The 19,457-nt window shown below is 41.1% G+C and overlaps 1 pseudogene; it reads right to left on the bottom strand.

Moving 5' to 3' along the window:
- Positions 1 to 16,784: 16,784 nt before the first annotated feature.
- Positions 16,785 to 16,903, bottom strand: LOC120610650 (uncharacterized; annotated as a pseudogene).
- Positions 16,904 to 19,457: the final 2,554 nt, after the last annotated feature.

The raw sequence follows: 19,457 nt of genomic DNA, 5'->3' as shown, positions 1-19,457 counted from the left end.
TATTGAGTAAGTATATGATTCTTTTAGGGTTTTGGAGTTTATATGCCCAAAACGCCAATTCTGTTTGAAGTATTTGAGAAATGTATGAACTTAGATAGACTGAAAATAAACATGCATGCACACACACAGAGTTATACAAAATCTGTAAGAAATAATGTTGTGATAAAATGGCATTTTAAAGAAGGGAAATAAAAATTTTAATGATAAAAATAAAAATAAAGAGTGCTGCTTAGAATAGGTAGTCTTTAGTTGTGTTAAAGGTGGTTTGAAGTATACTCATACTTGTTGCTCACACCCCTGGTTTCGAACCTACAGCATTTTCATATTGCGTAGGTAGGCTCGTACTCTATGACCATTGTCTATTTGCTACTCTCATTTACTTTCTCTGCATTTTATATTTCTAAAGTCTAACATTACAAGACAAAGATTAGAGGTGTCTTGAGAAAGTGATCATGGCTGCATGCCCTGTTTCATTTTTACTAATTGCTAAGCATTTGTTCCCAAGTGTATCTCAAAGAGGAGGTCTCCAACGTGCCCCCCGCCCCCTAGCCATGGATCAATACCTGTCTGTAGCCCGTTAGGAACCAGGCCACATGGCAGGAGGTGAAACACAGGTGAGCGAGAGCGAGAGAAGCTTCATCTGTAATTGTAGACACTCCCCAGCACTAGTATCGCTGCCTCAGCTTCACCTCAGATCATCAGGCATTACATTCTCATAGGAGCACTTGGTGCCTGGGGGGACCACTGTAAAAGTTTGGGTCAGTAGCTACCAACCTGGGCTGCACATTAGAATCACCTGGGAAATTTTGAAAAAATACCAATGTTCAGTTCTGCTCTATTAAAGTAGAATCTTTGGGGAATGGGGTGGGGCACTAACATCAGTATTTGTTCAAAATTGCCATAGGGTTCTCACAGCTGGAGCTGAGAATCACTGAACACTGTTCTCTCTCTCCTCACAGGGCTCCACTGCTACATAGCTACTAGCCTCCCTTTCTTGCTCACCATCTTGGGGCATCATCTTGGGGTTGGGCTCACATAAGCAGGTGTGTCCTTCAGCACTTCTGATTGAGGCAGACAAGGATTAGCTGTCTCTCAAAGGTGCTGTCTAGACATGCTGGGAATCACATTTGCCTAGAGAGAGCTATCTGACTTTGTCTGAAAGAGGGACTGAATATAGAGACCATGCCCAGAACTTATATAAAAGTAGAACTCTGACCTACTGCAACTGGACTTGGAAACCAACTCCTTATTTGTGATAACCAGCCCTGGAAGCCAGCTTGCTGTAGGTCAGGTTTGCAGGAAGCCAGTTTGCTATCTCTAGCAACAACTCAGAAAGCAAAACAATAATTTCTGAAACAATGGGCCCCGAATGGCCAGGAATTAATTAATATCTTCCCTAATTTTTGTCCCATTTCTAATTAAAGAACAACCAGAAAAACTAAATAAGCTCTTCTAACCAATTACACAATATGTGGAATCCAACTTCTAGTTAGCTCACCTGTAGCTTCCTGCAGCTGACACACTCGAAGTTGTCTCTTTTGTCCCTGAAAGCTTCTCACTCCTGTGCCTGCCTTGGAGTGACGGTAGCCAAGTCCCTTGCTATAGCAAAGCTCTAATAAATAGCCATTGCTTTTCTCGTTTGGCTGGTCTTTTTCCCCTGTACCCAAAGATTTCCTGTCTATGTAACTTAAGTTAGTGATCTGTGGTAAGGCCTCGGAATGGACTACTTTGCTGTTTTGTTTTCCTATTTTCTGTTACAGACCACTAAAACATTTTTTTTTTTTTTCTGAACACGGAGAACAACTGATTTCTTAAATCCCTGTGTTTGACACAGTGTCTAACATTTGTGGCTGACCTCAGATCTGCTGCTCCGGGACCCAGACTGAAATTGTAGCTTTGAGAGCACTGGTGTTGCAGGCACGGTGCTTCTTCAGCAGACAGAGGTTATGTACATACTTTTAGGATTTATTTGCTTAGGAAGAAAAGAAAAGCCATAGCCCAGTTGGACATGGTTGAATAGAAGAAAGGGTATTTTTTGAATGACATATATTATTTTCTTCCTTTTATCGAATAGATCTATTCAAACCAATTGATATTTGAACCAATTTTTCTCAACTCATTAAGTGCTTTTAGAGAAAAGGAAAGAAAAAGGCTGGTGGGACCTGTGTTCTCTGGGAGTTGTAGTCTGGGAAACCTGTTCCAGGACTCTCAAAACAAGTCAGATATTTGAAATAAACGTAGCACTTCATTTTTTTTCTTCATAGCATAGTATTTTTTCTTGATTCCTTTTATCTCTCTTTCTGGGGATGTGAATGATGGAGACACATTTGAAACCTGTTTCCTCTGGGTATCATTCACTCAGGAGCTGACTGAGAGATGTTCAAGTGGTCCCTTTCTTCTTGAAAAATCTCAGCAGTTTTGCCACAAGGCCTGGGGGCTTTATTGTCCTAAGTAACTTTGCTGCCTATAAATCACAGCCCTAAGCAGCCAAAGGAAATGAGTTAACCAGGTCTCTGAAAAAATGTAACCAATGTTTCTTCAATTATTAGCAGAACAATTGACTTCCATCTGCTCAGGGCACCTGCCGACCTGGCCTGCAGCCACATTACCCACAATTCCACCACCCAGAGCCTGTAAAAATCAAAATTTTTACCCTGGTGCATGTTCTACAATATCAGCACACCTCTCAAATTTTCAAGCATCATAGTAGTTCTCTTCGATACAATGGAACTCAGAAATTGTGGTGAATACTCCAAATAGTTTGCCTACTCTGTCCAGGCTCCCTTTCCTGGGAAATCTGCTCCGACCTAGGAGTTCATTACCTGGTTAGTATTCCCTCTGCCTTTCTGGTCACAGCTTATTGGATCAGAGGAAACTATCAGTTAGGTTTAGGTTCGGTTGCAAGTAATGGAAACATCCCAAAATAGGTGCTTAAAAAATAGGCATGTATTTCTCTCTCACATAAAAGAAGCCTGGATGTAGGCAGTCCAAGACATAAAAGAAGCCTGGATGTAAGTAGTCCAAGACTGGTGTGGGGACTTCATCAGAGATCCAGGCTCTTCTTGCTCACATTCTGCTCTCTCAAAGGATATGGCTCTTATGCTCATGACTCCAAGATGGCTGTCAGAGCTCCAGCCATCACATCACATGCGCCCTACCCAGAAAACTTTCCAGAAGACTCACTCAGCAAGTTTGCTTATATCTCATTGCATAGGATTTAGCCTCAGGCCTACACTGCAATTCAAGGGAAGCTGGGATATAGTCTTTTGGCTTGGTGATGTCAGGGCCCAGGGCATGCTGCCCCAGGATTTTGAACCAAAATCACCCGAGAAGTTATAAGAGAAAGAAGAGCTCTCTGACTCTCCTCTGTCCTCCTAAAAGCAAGAAATAAATCTCCATGATAGGTGCACTCCCCATTCCTGAAGGACTGAGAGACAATCTTATCAAAAGAGTTATAAAACCCAGAATAGAAAAAGCGTATATAAACAAACCTTGCAACGCCTTTACTCATTAACTACCCAAGCCCAAACTTTGTTTAGATTCCTCAAACCTGCTTAGATTCCTTTCTAACGAGCACTTTCTTTCTTTGTCCTGCCAATTTCTCACAAACTTATTGTTTCTTTGTCTAAAAAGTATAAAAAGCTGCCAGGTTCGATCGGTTCTTTGAGCCTCATTTTATGATCTGAGCATCACACTGCGATTCTCCTGTGCACACATATTGAAGTTTTTTCTCCTGTTAATCTAGTCTTGTGTCAATTTTATTATTTTATAACTAGTCCAGCCAGAAGAACTGAAGAAGGAGAGAGTGGAGAATTCTCTCCTGCTTCTCAACAGTGACAATGTAAAGGTCAAGATTTTAGCAATCTCTACTAAAAGTATCAAATTACAAATTGAGTTAAGCCAGTCAGATTCTTTAGAATTTGTACTAAGAAATTCTAAGACTGTTTCCTGGTAATGGCAGGCTCTGGAGAGATGAAGAATTGGGCCAGCAGTCTGGGCTGTTCAGATTTATACAGATGAAGAATTGGGCCAGCAGTCTAGGCTGTTCAGATTTATACAGGCAAGAGAGAGGAGGCAGAAAGAAGCAGAGTATCCTAGTCTCACCACCCCCTGAGATTCTGATTTATTAGGCCTAGAATCTATATTTCTTAAAAGCCCCCCAAGTGATTCTGATGTACGAAATCTAGATCGTGTCTCAGCTCCGGATGCACATGAAAATTACCAAGTTGAGGGTTGGGGGAACTTCTTAAAAATATTGATGCCTGCTTTCTCCACCCAAGAAATTCTAATTCTGTTGGTCGGCGGGTGGGCCCAGGTATCAAATTTTTGTTTTGTTATTTTTTTTAGTTCTCCAAGTGATTTCCATACACAGTCAATGTTGAAGACCTCTGGTCCAGCTAGTCAAATAGGATTTTGTTCAAAGAAGTTAACTCACAATTGTGTGGGTACAAAGGTAAGGCAAGCCATGGGAGACCAGACGTATTGAAAGTGTTATTGGTGGACTAGGTGAACAGCAGCAGAATGCAGGGGTCATTGTGGGAAGGACAGAGCTGAGACAAGGCATCAAGCTCACCAGGGAGCTTTCTAACCAATGCAATATCCTGACACAGGTCTCATATTTTTATCTTTCATCTTTTTCATTTTCCAGTGGGAGCCAAATCCCAGGCACAGCAAGCCTGGAGGTTGTAAAAACCACAAAGGCAGAGAAGATACATAGCTTTAAGCCGCTCCCTTACCAGAAGGCAGCCTTAATCTCCTTCATGGTCCCAGCTCAGTAGAATAATGCCAGTGAGATGTGCAGAATGGATGGGGGCATAGACATACTGGCTTTGCTCCTAAGAAAATTTTGTTTGTCCTTATTTCTTCTAGTTGGTTAGATAATTCAATTGCCTGAGAATCCAGGGTATAAGTGTATTCTCTGTGGTATATTCAAGCTGTGAGATTTTAGCAATAGATAGTTTTGAAGTTTTTAAGGAAAATCAATCAGAAAGCCAACAAGAGAGCTTACTGGCTTTTCCAAATTTAAGCTGGGATAATCTGTTCATTGATGTCACATTGATAGTTTACTCACTCAGTCATTAAACAGATTTTGTTTGAATACCAGGCTTGGTGTTTTTTGAATACTAGTTTTTGGATATGAACTGTTAAACAAATCAGGCATGATCACATGGAACTTGCAGTTTAGTATAAAGCAACTACAGCCCTCAGGCCATATCCAGCCCTCTGCCTGAGTTTGTAAATAAAGTTTTATTGGAACAGAGCCATGACCTTTTGTTTACACATTATCTCACTGCTCTCAAGCTATAGGGGCAGAGTTGGGCTGCTGAGAGACTGTGTGGCCTACAAAGACTAAAATAGTTACTAACAGGGCCTTTAAACAGAAGCAGTTTGCCAACCCCTGGGCTAGTGTATAGTTGAAAACTGTTTTCTCATCACAGAGATCCACTTATTTTTTATAAGCTTAGACAAGGGTTTTTGGTTGAAAGGAGAGAATCTACTTAAATGGGCTCAAGGAGAAAGAAAAAGTATGACAAAATGTTTCCTCAGGAATCCAGAGACAGAAAATTAAATACAGGTGTTACTCCTACAGCATGAGTTTTTGCTGTAAATTAGCCATAACTCAGTTCTATTAATTAAAAAATATAATCTGCATTCCTAAGGTCACCATTGGTTGCAACAAGATCTTGACCAGGGATTAATAATGTATTTAGGAGCTAGCTCCGATACAAGAAAAAACTGTTGCCTGAGCAACACAAGAGCTTTGTTTGGGTAGTGTTGACTTTGTTTATCCTAACAATGGGTGATAATAATGATAAAGAAGATAAGGATATAAAGATATATGAAAAGTCCCGTTGGTGCTAGAAAAAGAAAAGATAGAAAAAGAAAGGATAAGATTTTAAAGAAAAACCTAGAAACCACCAAATGCTGAATTTGTTTCGTGTTTAGATTTTATTCTTTTAGCTATAAGAAGTGTCTTTATTATTGAAATTACCACAGGAAAAAAAAACTTTGGGGAGGGGAGGGGTCTGAAACGCTCCAGCTCCTATCACCTTTCTTTCCTTAATATAATAACTTTTATTTAAAAAAAAAAAATTAAATTAATTTTTACAAAAACAGTTTTTTAAAAAGTGAGGTTTCTGGGAATACAGAATTGACTGTCCAGTCAGACCTCATGCGAAGTGGAACTGGCTCAGAACCTGAGGAATCCACACCGTCAGCTCTCACTGTCCTACCTCGAGGGTATATCAAGTCTTCAACTTTATGTTATAATTTAGTTTGCAGGGATCTTGATTGCCTTTCCCCTTCCACAAGGTATCTCGCAAGTCCACTACAGTGATGACACTATGTTGATTGGACCTGGTGATCAAGAAGTAGCAGTGACTCTAGATTTCTTGGTAAGACATTTGCATGTCAGAGGGTGGGATAAATCTGACAAAAATTCAGGGGACTTCTATCTTAGTGAAATTTCTAGGGGTCCAGTTGTGTGGGACATGTTGAGATATCCCTTCTTGATGAAGGATAAGTGTTACATCTGGCCCCTCTTATAACCAAAAAAAGAGGCATAACGCCTAGTGAGCTTCCTTGGATTTTGGAAGCAACATATTCTTCATCTCGGTGTTACTCTGGCCCATTTACTGAGTGACCTGAAAAGCTGCTAGTTTTGAGCAGTTTCCAGAAAAAGAAAAGGTTCTACAACAGGTCCAGGCTGCTGTGCGAGCTGCTCTGCCACTTGGGCCATGTGATCCAGCATATCCATCAGTACCTAGAGTGGCAGTGGCAGATAGAGATGCTCTTTGGGGCCTTGGCAGGTCCCTGTTGGTGAATCATGGCACAGGCCCTTAGGATTTTGGAACAAAGCCCTGCCATCCTCTGCAGATAACTACTCTCATGAGGAGCAGCACTAGGCCTACTACCAGGCCTTGGTAAGACTGAAGGCTTCATCATGGGCCATCCAGTTACCATGTGACCTGAACTGGTACCATCTGACCTGAACACGACCCACCAAGCTATGATGTTGAGCATGCATGGCAGCACTCCATCAGCAGATGGAAGTGGAATATTGGGGCCACGCAGGTCCTTAAGGCACATGTATGTTACATGAAGTGGCCCAAATGTCCATGGCTCCCACTTCTGCTGCACTGCCTTCTCTCCCTCAGCTGCTCCTATGGCCGCATGGAGTGTTCTCTACGATCAATGGAAGAGAAGACTTGGGCCTGCTTTATAGATGGTTCTACATATGGTACATATGCAGGCACCACCTGAAAGTGGACAGGCACTACAGCCCCTTCCTGGGACATCCCTGAAGGACAGTGGTAAAGAGAAATCCTCGCCAGGGGGCACTATAGTCCCTTCCTGGGACATCCCTGAAGGACAGTGGTAAAGGGAAATCCTCTCAAGAGGCAGGACTTCAAGCAATGCACCCGGTTGTTCTCCTTGCTTGGATGGAGGAATGGACAGACATGCTACTGTGTCCTGGTTCATAGGCTATGGCTAATGGTTTGGCCAGAAGGCCAGGGACTTGGAAGGAACATGATTGGAGAAGGTGACCAGCAGAGGAAGATTTTAATAATCTAGTTGACAGGATGACCTGCTGTGTGGATTACAATCTACCTCTTTCCCTAGCCACTCTAGTCACCACTCAGTGGGCTTGTGAACAGAGTGGCCGTGGTGGCAAGGATAGAGGCTATGCATGGGCTAGGCAACACGGACTTCCCCTCACCAGGCTGACCTGGCTACGGGCACTGCTGAGCGCTCATTCTACCAGCAGCAGAGTCCCTGATATGGCACCACTGCCTTAGAAATCACCCAGCAACTGGTGGCAGGTTGATTACATTGAACCACTTTTATCATGGAAGGGGCAAGTTTTGTTCATATTGGAATAGACACTTATTCTGGATATGGATTTGCCTCTCCCGCATGCAACGCTTCTGCTAAAACTACCATTTGTAGCCTTACAGAATGCTTTATACACCATCATAGTATTCCACACAGCATTGCTTCTGATGAAGGAACTCATTTCACAACAAAAGAATGTGCCCATGCTCACTGTTTTTGCTATGTTGTCCACCATCCTGAAGCAGCTGGTTTGATAGGATGGTGGAATAGCCTTTTGAAGACTCTGTTATAGTGCCAACTAGGTGGCAATACCTTGCAAAGATGGGGCAAGGTTCTCTAGAAAGCTGTCTATGCTCTGAATCACATCCATATGGAACTGTTTCTCCAAAGGTCAGGATTCATGGGTCCAGGAAGCAAGGGGTGGATGTGGGAGTGGTACCACTCACTACTGCACCTAGTGACCCACTAGCAAAAGTTCGAGTCCTGTTCCTGGCCTAGAGGTCTTAATTCTAGAAGGAGGAATGCTTCCAATGCAGCCATGATTCCTTTGAACTGGAAGGAAAGACTACCACCCAGCCATCTTAGGCTCCTCATGCTTCTAAATCAACAGGGAGTTAGTGTGTTGGCTGGGTGATTGATCCTGATGACCAAGGGGAAATTAGACTACTACTCCACAATGGAAGTAAGGAAGAGTATGCCTGAAATCCAGGAGATCCCTTAGGGTCTCTCTTAGTATTCCCATGCCCTGTGATCAAGGTCAGTGGAAAACTACAACAATCCAGGACTACTAACAGGACTACTGACAGCCCAGGATCCTTTGGGAATAAAAGTTGGGTCACTCCACCAGGAAAAGAATTGTAACCAGCTAAAGTGCTTGCTGAAGGCAAAGGGAGTACAGAATGAGTAGTAGAAGAAGACAGAATATGACATATATAATAATGTGTCATTCTGTACTGTAGAGTCTTGAAAGATAAAAACTACATTTCCTAGGCCCTCTTACAGCTAAGGTTCTATATATGGTTTAGATTCCTTTGGACTGATTCATTTGCATGAGATTTGGACTTGGAACTGAGTAAAGTGTGGAAAGAGGTGGGGCCAGAAACAGCCACTCTTGTTGGAGCAGATGGACCGTCAGCCAATTCCTGATTCTTCTGCATCCATAGCAATGGCCGCTGCTTTCCCAACAATGGCAAAGGGCGTTGAGAGTTGTTCTCAGTAGCTCAGTCAGAACCTATTCCTCTACTTTTCCATGATTTAGGAAGGCACTTAATACTTGGAAATAAATACCTTTCTGCTTCCATCAACTCAAGTGTAGCATTCGTTGTCTACAACTGAATGCTGCATACCACCCATGCCAGGGGCCTGGGAAGCCATCATCACCATCGTCTCCACCACTCAGCTCTCAGTGCTTGGTGCTGTAACCAGGGTTAAGTTAGCCTGTAGGTAGAATAAGTAGCACCCAAGCCGAGTGACTTTGGGAGATGCCGAGTTTACTGCCTTCAAATTGCACCTGAAATACCACTTTTAGGATTTCATTTCTTTAATTTAAAGCCTTTTTCTCCCTCCTCCAAAGTGTTCCTATGTGCATCATACTTCCGTTGGACCATCTCTTATTATACAGAGATTTTTAACAGTAATGGAGTTTCCCCTCTGCTCTGCTCACTAGGGATAGGTTGTGGGAGAGAATATACATGAAGGGTGGGGAGAGAAAGTGTATCAGAGTCCGAAGGAGAGGCGTATGAAGTACAAATATTTAGGAGGGTGTAATGTAGCTCCTCAAGCAGATACAATTTAATGAGAATGTGCTGCAGGTCTCAGGTGAAAGTTGGTTTTGATAATGTAGAGTTGCGGGTGGGCAGGGTGGTGGAAACGTTTGGGAAATATACATATTTTGGGTTTCTGCTGGAGTTGGAAGTGTTTGTTGCTGAGCATTTGGTGTGCAGAGCACGGAGGTATTAAGATATGTTTTGCTGACGGTGGGCTATGCTTTTACTTATTGGGATTTAAGTAAAAGAATAACATATGCTGATGTGTACAGATGTGTAAAAAGTATGTAGTGTATTTGCTAGTTCTTATATTTGGAAGGAAAATATGTTTTGAGGATAGGAAGGGAGTGGGTAATAGGAATGTTTCCCCAAGGCAGGACTGCTGGAATTTCTCTTCTGACTAATCCAGGAAGGGTTTGGAGGGTGGCACAGCTCTTTTTGCTTTTTGTCACTCATGTATGAATTACTCTTGGGCTTCAAGTGAAATGATTTTAAAGAGCTATTCAGAGATGAGGGAACTGGCTGCTTGGTCAGCAGAATTCTGGGCTTTTAATGGAAGAAGGCTGTGAAATGGGATCATTATGACTGTTTTAAAGTTCCGAAGAACAAGTTTATCCACAAAGCATTTCTCCAGTCTTTCCTAGGAGAATTAGAAACACTTTCACAACTATCTAATTTTAATCTTTCTAACATCTTTGTGAGGTAGGTAAGAAGAAACATTCTTACACTTTTTTTTTTTTAACAGATCATAAAATTTCATGACAAGTAGTTTCCAAAAAATCCATGTGGGGCCAAAGTGTGAAGCCGGTCAGAGCAGTCTGTCTTCTGAGAGCAAGCTGTTATTCTTATTGCTGGAGCGTTTTGTTTAGTCTGTGCTTTCTTCTTTCTCATCTGATCTTATAGGTACCGATGGCCTTCGGTGTAGTAATGCAGGGCTTAGCATTGACCTGTGATGATTCAAAGAGCCTTAATTATGAAGGCTTTCCTATGGATCTGAAAGTGGACTGTGCATAGAATATGCTTTTTTGCTAGGCCCTTAGAGAGGTTTCAGTTGCAGAAATTTTCTCTGATTCGTGAAGCTGTTGAGCCTTAGAAGCTGTCTTTTGTTCAGCCACTCAAAAAGCCTTTTCTGGAGTATGAACTGCTAATGAAAGACAGAATAAAAAAAAGACGTTGCTAATCATTATCTTCCTACCCTCTATTGTTTGAAGAAAGAAATAATTCTATTGATCTGCCCAGCTAAGTTTTACCCCTGTCAGTAACAAAGACTTAATTTCTAACAATGGTGGATGAATAATAGATGAACAGCCAATTTATCCTGGGATGATAAAGCCTGAAAAATAATGGAACCTTTCCTCTTTGTTTAACATGGAATTTGAAACAGGCTACATAGAAGTAGTTGCATTTTATTAAAGCATGGTGGTCAACAAGATAAAAACCTTTTTGTTAAAGAGTGTTCCTGTTTTAAAGAGATATGATTGTGACAGATTGTAGATTTAGTTTTTATTTTTATTTCTTATCCATGATACCTTAAAGTATCTTCTTTTTACATTTAATTTAATTGTTAAAAAAGCTTAGAGCTAAAGGACCTTGTGAAATCAGCACCCTTTTGCTTTCAAACCAGAATTAGGCAAAATGAAGGATTTCATTGACCATACATAGTGCTCAATACTCACCAGTTTCCTCTTATGCTGGAATCGAATGCTGGAATATGACTGTGTGGCTTGCAAGCTATTTTCATTATCGTCCACCAAATTTAGGGAGGCTCTAATCTGATGTGTTATGCAAAATCAAGATTCTCTTAAAATTTCATCAGTGTAGCTTTTAAGCGTTCAGGAATTTTTGGATGTAGTGCTCAGCACTATGAGGCTGTTCTTAGGGCACGCTGTGAGGCTGCCGCGAAAGGGAGAGGATCTATCCCGAAACAATTATGCTACACCATTTTCTAATTTTATGTGAAGAAAATGTATAGATGGTCAATAACCACTTTAATTTTTTAGATCTATGTATTTAAACCTTATACAATTCTGTACATTTATGGAAGAATGTTTTACAGTAAAGAGGGAGATCCAGTTTAGTCTTGGGTGGTGAGAAGTTAAGAAAGGCCTGGAAAAGCGTTCTCTTTTTGCACTCAGAGTTACATTCAGAGGATGTAGAATCAAGCTTTTTCAATGTCATTGTAGCTGATGTTCTGTGTTTTACGGTTTGGTACTGCTTTTACTTTGAAGTATATAGGCGGAGGTTTGGGAGCGCCATAATCTGCATTTTTCTGGTCTATAAAGGTCTGAATCAGGCCTCAATTTGAATTCACCCCAGTGTTTTCTGCTCAAAAATCCATCGATGACTCCCTATTGCCCTTTAAATAAAATCTAAGCTACTCACCCAGCTCTTTTCAAACCTGCCCAGGATCTTCTCATTTCTACGACAGGGAGATGGTGTTCCTCTCAGGCACGGGGAATGAGCAGAGGTCCAGAAGGGGGAAAGTACAGTGGGCATGTGGGGAAAGTACAGTAGTCAGTGGGGACGCCTGGCTGGAGTGTGGAGTGCCTGAAGTGTAGGTCCATATATGCCAAGTCCAGCTTCTCAGAGTTCTTGAAATCCTCAGTTGCATACATTTTACTGAGCTCTTCTCCCTCACTGGTTTCTGCGGGGAGGCAAAAATAAATAATTCACTATCCACGTCCCCACCCTTACATCTGCTGTGGGACTGAGGCTGGTAAACAATCACTGCAGAGGCAGTTAAGTGCTGTGATACCTGATGGGCCAAAGGTATGGCAATAATGGGCATTTGTGTCCTGATTTTTACATACAACCTCCCCACATTAAAGGTTGAATTAAAAACCCACAAAGACACTAAAATAAGAACTGCGGTTATTAAAAACCTATTACAGCGATCTTATACTTTGCGGCTGAAGCAGCTAATGGCAGCTAAACACACGCAGTAGTAGCAAGAAAACAAAACTCGTTCCTACTCTTCTGTGTCGTCCGGCCTAGAGCGGCTTTTCTCCTGGCCTCCTTTTGTGACAGAGAAATATTTCTCCTCCTTTCTCTCCTAGCAACAGCAACATTCTTTCAAGACAGCATTAGTCTTCCTCTCCCAGCAACCCTTTGAGTCACCAAGGAGGGTTGGGGGCCTGGAGGAGAAGGGAGAGTAGCTCTAGGCCTCTGACCCCGCTCTGGATGAGGGCTGCTCTCTGGAAAGGCTCAGCAGTCTTTGCACTCTGAACAATCCTGAAGGAGGAGTTGGGGGATGTGTGCTCTGCACCTGGGTTCGTACCTAACACTGAAGGTGCAAATTCATAGTCAAGTGAACAGCGCTGTGGCTATTCTAAGGGGTGGGTGAAAAGGAATCAGAGGTGATGGAGCTGGCACAGTAGGAAGAGCCTGCTTTAAAGAGAAGGTGTAAAAGTGTGAGCACAGCAAACAGGAAGAGAAAGGTAAAGGAGAGGAAAGTGGTGTGGTTATGTGACGCCCCAAACCCAAGGGAAGAAATGGTTGAAATACTGCAGGTCAAGGGGAGAAGAAGGAAAAGCTCTGCTAGTTAAATCGAATGTGCTTTCCCAGAAATAATGGAAACCTTAGTAAGATACGCCCTGGCATGTGATGATTCTAAAGGAAGAAGACTTGGGCTTGGTAGTAATACCAAAGCAGAGGTGTGGTTTTCATTTTCCTTCTTCTGTCAGTCCAGTGAAGACCCAGAAAGCCTAAGCCCCAAACCAACAATTTAACCTGAAGGTAAGAGGGATACAAAACTAGTGCAAAACTAAAACAAATGTCCTTTTTTTTTTTACGGTGAACAATGACACATTACACATGACAGCACTTATTATGGGCCAGAAAGAACGACACCAAAGACCACATTAAGTTCACAACAACCCTACAAGATGGTTCCTATTATTACCTCTATTTTCCAAATGAAGAAACTGAGGCACAGAGAGGTGAGAGAACTCTTGCGAGCCTTCGCTGCTAGTGAGTAAAGAGAAGCCGAGCTAAGAGTTGTATCTTCTGCTTCACCTGATCTTTTGGCTTTGTTTCCTTAACCTGCTTTCCCAAGTCCATGGCTCCTTAACTCTCTGGGGTCCTTTAGTGAGTTGAGGGGCATTGTCCCAGAGAGGGCATTGCAGACTTCCAGGTGCTACCGCTCTACTTAGAGTAAGCGAGGAGCAGCTCTGGCCACACAGCATCTCCGTGTGTAACCCTAACTCCTTCCCCTTTTATCCTGGAGCTCTGGGAAGTTCCCAGAGCAAATAGGGGAAGGAAGGAAGGAAGGAAGGAAGGAAGGAAGGAAGGAAGGAAGGAAGGAAGGAAGAAGGATGAAGGAAGGAAGGAAGGAAGGAAGTGAAGGAAGGAAGGAAGGAATAAAAGGAAGGAAGAAGGGAAGGAAGAATGGGGAAATAAGGAAGGAAGGAGCAGTTGAGGAGGGAGGGAGGGAGGCAGAGAGGAAGCTCTCTTTTTCATATTCCCTTTACTTTCTAGCCGGGTGTCATGGGGAAGAAGAGAATGGATAACAAGGGAGCTCCTGAACTTTAAAATGTGAGAGCCCCTTGTTAATGGCTAAAACTTTGTTAGTAATCATTCTTAGTATTTAGTTGTTAAGTGAGGGAGAACATTTACACCCATGAATACATGGACACCTTGTAATAACTGCTTCCTACATTCCGCCCCCTCCCAACCATCACCATGGCTGAGGAATGTCTATGCCAAGGCTTCTAAAAATTGAACCATGGATCACCTGAAACTTACTAAAATAAAGGTTCTTGAGACTCACCTCTGACTCAGTCTCTAGAGGTGGGGCTTCTGAACCTACATTTATGCAACTCCCCAGGTGCTTCTCATGCATACTTAAGTTTGAGAGCTCCTGCATTATGATCAGACATAATATACATCTTATGCTTTCCCTGGGGCTAGAGCAGTGATGTGATGAGAAAATAAAATGGCTTTTGACCTCTGGATTTTTAATATATTCAAAAGCTAAACTGAAATGACAGCACCCTGAGATTTTTGCCTTTGGGCATGCTGTGCTTCATTTTATCTTGTCAGTTCCCTGGTGATCTTTTCTGACCTAAAAAGGATTTTTAAGCCCTTGACTTTGGGAAAATTTCAACCAGGAATGTTTTTGACTTCAAAGTGATCTGTAGCTGGGAGATTATTTCTGGCATGTGTCATAATGATAAGATGAGCCCAGGGTGAGGGCGGGGAAATGCTCTGTGGGTGGTCCTATGAACCGGGCAATGTTTTGATCATTCTTAATCCAAACTGCTTTATTGTCATGAAATCCAGGAATTTCTCATCGTGGCAGTTAATGTCTGTTAATAAACCTATCTAACAATGCCTCTGGTGTGTTTTCCGAATCCAGGAGAGTGTGTGTGTGCATGTGTGCCATAGTTTTCACCCTGTCTGTGTACTGCTCTCCCCACATCCACATCTTTTACCTTAGTCCTTTTTCCCAGTGGCTTGTATGAAGCATTCCCTGATTCTTTCTAGTTCCTTGAGGGGGAAAAAAAGGTAGCAGGTTGGAGATATCACCTGTGAGTCATCACCCACAGGTGTGACTATGATTCTATTTGGTTAGGATGGATGAACAACAGGATCTGCTGAAAGAAATGTGCTATCTTGGGTATGATTTCAGCAGGGTTGGGTGTAATGTCTCGTTTGAAAACAGTTCCAGAGACAGGACTGGGGCTCATCTCGTGCAAAGCATTGCTGGGGTCAGAGTTGAGTAAGACCTTATGCCTTACTTGAGAAAGAGCCTGCGTAGAGGAAGAATAAAGCAAGTCCACAAATGCTAGAGTAAGATAAACACCAAGAATGGGAGAACACAGTGTTAGGGGGATTCAAAAGAGGCAGGAAAGGCTTGAGCTCTCTATCTGAAACAGGCCAGGCCGTTAAGCCATTATGCAGGCATTTTCCACAAGGCTAGCCCAGAGGCAGTTTTATTAGGTTGTGGACTAGGCAGTGGTGTGATTTTAGGCAGGGCTCCCGTACACAAACAGCAGTTCCGGTATCTGTCATTCTAATAGAATTTTGTTCTTCTAGGTCTTAAAAGCTTTTATCTTGGTGAGTTCTTCCTTTAACATGGATATTTCTGATGGGGCCTCAGGTCATGTTGAGCTAGTATCTTAGGGTGGGGAGGAGGAAACTAATTGACAGTAGAGTGAACCCAAATCCCATGGTGCTGTGGCTTGGGATGGGTGTTTGAGGGGAGTTCAAGTGTGGGTTCACGTGTAGTGATGGAAGGAGTAGGAGGGAACTAAAAATAAACTGCCTAGTTCATCTGTCTGTCAGAGGCTGGCTCCACCTATCCTTTGAGGTTTCTCATTGATAAAGGAATATTTGATGGGCTTTAAATGGAATTAATACAGCTTTTTTTGATGGACTGAGAAATTAATAATAACACTTCACATGAAAGACTTAAAATTATGCTTTAACTTGGGGATTCTACTTTTAAAATTTTAACATGACGAAATTATTTTGAATGCACACAGACTTGATTTATTCTTTATTCTTTAATTCAACAATTGTTTATTGAGTACTTACTATACGCCAGGTACTGTTGTTCTAGGAACTGGGATTATAGCAATAATAGAAGCAAAGTCTGTGACCTCATGGAATTTATGTTCAAGTTGAGAGAGACAGATAATAAACAAGACATTGCATTACCGAATTTCAAAGGCAGTTTCAGCCCACATTTTATTAGACCTCTCAGTCTCTTCCTTCTAAAAATACTTTCTTTACTTGGTTTCTAGGACATCACATTTTCTTACTTTACTGCCTATCTATCTCAATATCCTTTGTTGGATTCTTCTCACCTTCCTGAGTTTAAATTGGTGGACCTAGAGCTAAGCCTTCAAATACTTTTTTCCCTCTCTCACTTAACATCAATGTACTGATGATCCAAATTTATACTTCCAGCCTTCACTGCTCCCCTGAATTCTAGTCTTTTAAATTCAACTACCTCCACATGAATGTCTTCTCAAACTTGGATGTTTTTCCAGGTTCGGATGGCTTCCCAAATTTAACATGACCACCAAAATCGATCTCCTGATATTCCACCCCAAAATGTTCTTTTTTTTTTTTAATTAATTTTTTTACTTTTTAGGCAAGGCAACCCTTGGTTGATCTCACAGATTGCAAGGACCTTGTCAGCTTACGATCTTTTTTTTAAAATTTTTTAATTTATTACGCCTATAGCACCTGGTCTTCCTAGGTGGTCTCCCATCCAAGTACTAACCAGGCCTGACCCTGTTTAGTTTCCGAGATCAGATGGGATCGGGCTTGTTCAGGATGGCATGGCCGTAGACAACCCCAAACTATTCTTATCTGAGTCTTTCCTGTCTCAGTTAATGGCAACTTCATTCCTCCAATTACTTTAGGAATCATCCTTGACTTTGTTCTTTCTCTTACTGTCCGCTGCTGATCCATTAGGTTTAGTTACAAAGATATCCAGAATAGTGTTATTTATAAAATGAAAACTTGAAATGATCTAATTCTTTAACAGTGAAGACTGGTTAAATCATGGTACACGTAGCCATTAAAAATAATGTTGTAGCAGGCACATGAAAATATGTTCCACATCACTATTATTAAGGAAATGCAAATCAAAACCACAATGAGATATCACCTCACACCTGTTTGAATGGCTGTCATCAAAAAAACAAGAAATAACAAGTGTTGGAGAGTATGCGGAGAAAAGGGAACCCTCGTACATTGTTGCTGGGAATGTAAATTGGTACAGCCAGTATGGAAAACAGTATGGAGAGAATCCTCAAAAAATTAAGAGTAGAACTACCACATGGTCCAGTAATTCCACTTCTGGATATTTGTCCAAAGAACACAAAAACACTAATTTGAAAATATATATGCAGCCCCCTGTTCATTGCAGCATTATTTACAGTAACCAAGATATGGAAACAAGGTAGGTGTCTATCAACAAGTAGATGGATAAAGAAGATGTGGTATAGATACACAGTGGAATATTACTCAGCCATAAAAAGATGAAATCTTGTCATTTGCGACAATGTAGATGGACCTCGGGGATATTATGCTAAGTGAAATAAGTCAAACGGAAAAAGACAAATACTATATAATTTCACTCATATGTGGGAAAAAAACCCCAAATGAACAAAGAAAACAAACAAACAAACAAACAAAAGCAAAAACACTCACAGAGACAGAGAACAGATTGGTGGTTACCAGAGGGAAGCGGGGTAGAGGGAGGGCAAAACTGGTAAAGAGGGTCATTTGTATGGTAATGGACAGAAATTAGACTTTTGGTGGTAGGCATGGCGTAACAAATATAGGTGTCGAATTATAACATTGTATACCTGAAACTTATATAATGTTGTAAACCAATGTTACCTCAATAAAAAAAACCCCACTGATTTTATTTTTAATTTCCATGAGAGCCATAATCATAAACTGATAATAATAATACATTAACTTATCTTGATAATTTTTAAAGAAAAATGTAATTTTTAAAAACTGAATACAATCATGGGGACTTTGTTTCTCTGAAGATATTCTGATTGATTTTTCTTCTTATTAGGGTTTGTCTTAGATCATTGACATTTCTTATTGCCAACAGAAGAACCTGGAGATGAAATAAGAATCCAAGATGTAAAAATAAAAGGAGGGCCATTTAAGGGAGGATATGAGCCCAGTACACGCAAATGGGGAATGACAGATGAACACCTTGCTCCAACTGGAACTGTATAAAATTCCACTATTTGAGATACTCTTTTTGGACCATAAGGACATTTTAGGCAGATTCCCGAATACCCTAAGAGGGTTAAAATCTCCTCCATTAAAGTGATAGGATTTTAACAGCCTTAAAATAATTTGAGGAGTTTCTGTTCAACATGTATGAAGTTTTAGTCATGCAAGTTCTGTACAACATTATACTTCTAGTTACAAATGCTACACTATACATTTAAAAATTTGTTAAGAAGGTAGATCTCATGTCATCTGTTCTTACCACAATAAAAAGATACAAACTTAGACTGTTAACAAGAAAAAAAAATGTTGTGGGTTAATGAGTTACTGTTTGATGACATTTTTATCACAAAAATTTCAAACATACTCGATAATAGAGAGCTGTGAACCCCATTATCCAGCTGTAACAATTATAAACCAGCCATTCTTGCTTCATTTATTCTCCTAGATATCTGTCACCTCCCCCACTGGATTGTTTTTAAGCAAATTCCAGAGATCATATTATTTAAAATGTAAATTATATAATAACATTGTTATGAATGCAGATTGTAAATATGTATAATATAATCTTATTTTTGTAAACTATATATGCATAGAAATAAATCTGAGAGGGAAGCTGTTTCTGAATCATGCTATATGAATGATTGTTGATATCTTCTTCTGTTTGTGTATATTTTCCACAATGAACATGTATTAGCTGGAGAAAACATGATGGGGATGAGTAAGTTGGAGGAAGATGCTGATGCTAGACATTCTAGCTCTATGTCTTTCTAAATTCGATGACTTTACTTCAGGCTAGGTACCTCACATTGTGAAACAGAAATAGCCACTTCGTGGAAGTGAGAATCCTTGACTGTCAGCCTGTTTTCTCTCCGGACAGTTTGTAATTAAAAGTTGCCACATTAACATCTATGGACAGCAGGGGTTCTCAACTTCAGCTCTATTGACATTTTGGGCTGGATAATTCTTTGTGGAAAGCTACCCTTTGTATTGGAGGATGTTTGCAGCATCCCTGTTTTCTACCCACTAGATGCCAGTAGCATCCTCCCCCACCATCTCCTGTTGTAACAATGAAAAATGTCTCTAGAAATTTGCCACGGGTCCCCTGAGAGGCAAAATTACCTCTGCTTGAGAACCACTGCA

This window comes from Pteropus medius, unplaced genomic scaffold (genome assembly GCF_902729225.1).
Source record: "Pteropus medius unplaced genomic scaffold, Ma_sr-lr_union100, whole genome shotgun sequence".
Taxonomy (NCBI): domain Eukaryota; kingdom Metazoa; phylum Chordata; class Mammalia; order Chiroptera; family Pteropodidae; genus Pteropus; species Pteropus medius.
Note: the sequence above shows the minus strand (reverse complement) of the source record. Positions and strands in the feature narration are given on the sequence as shown.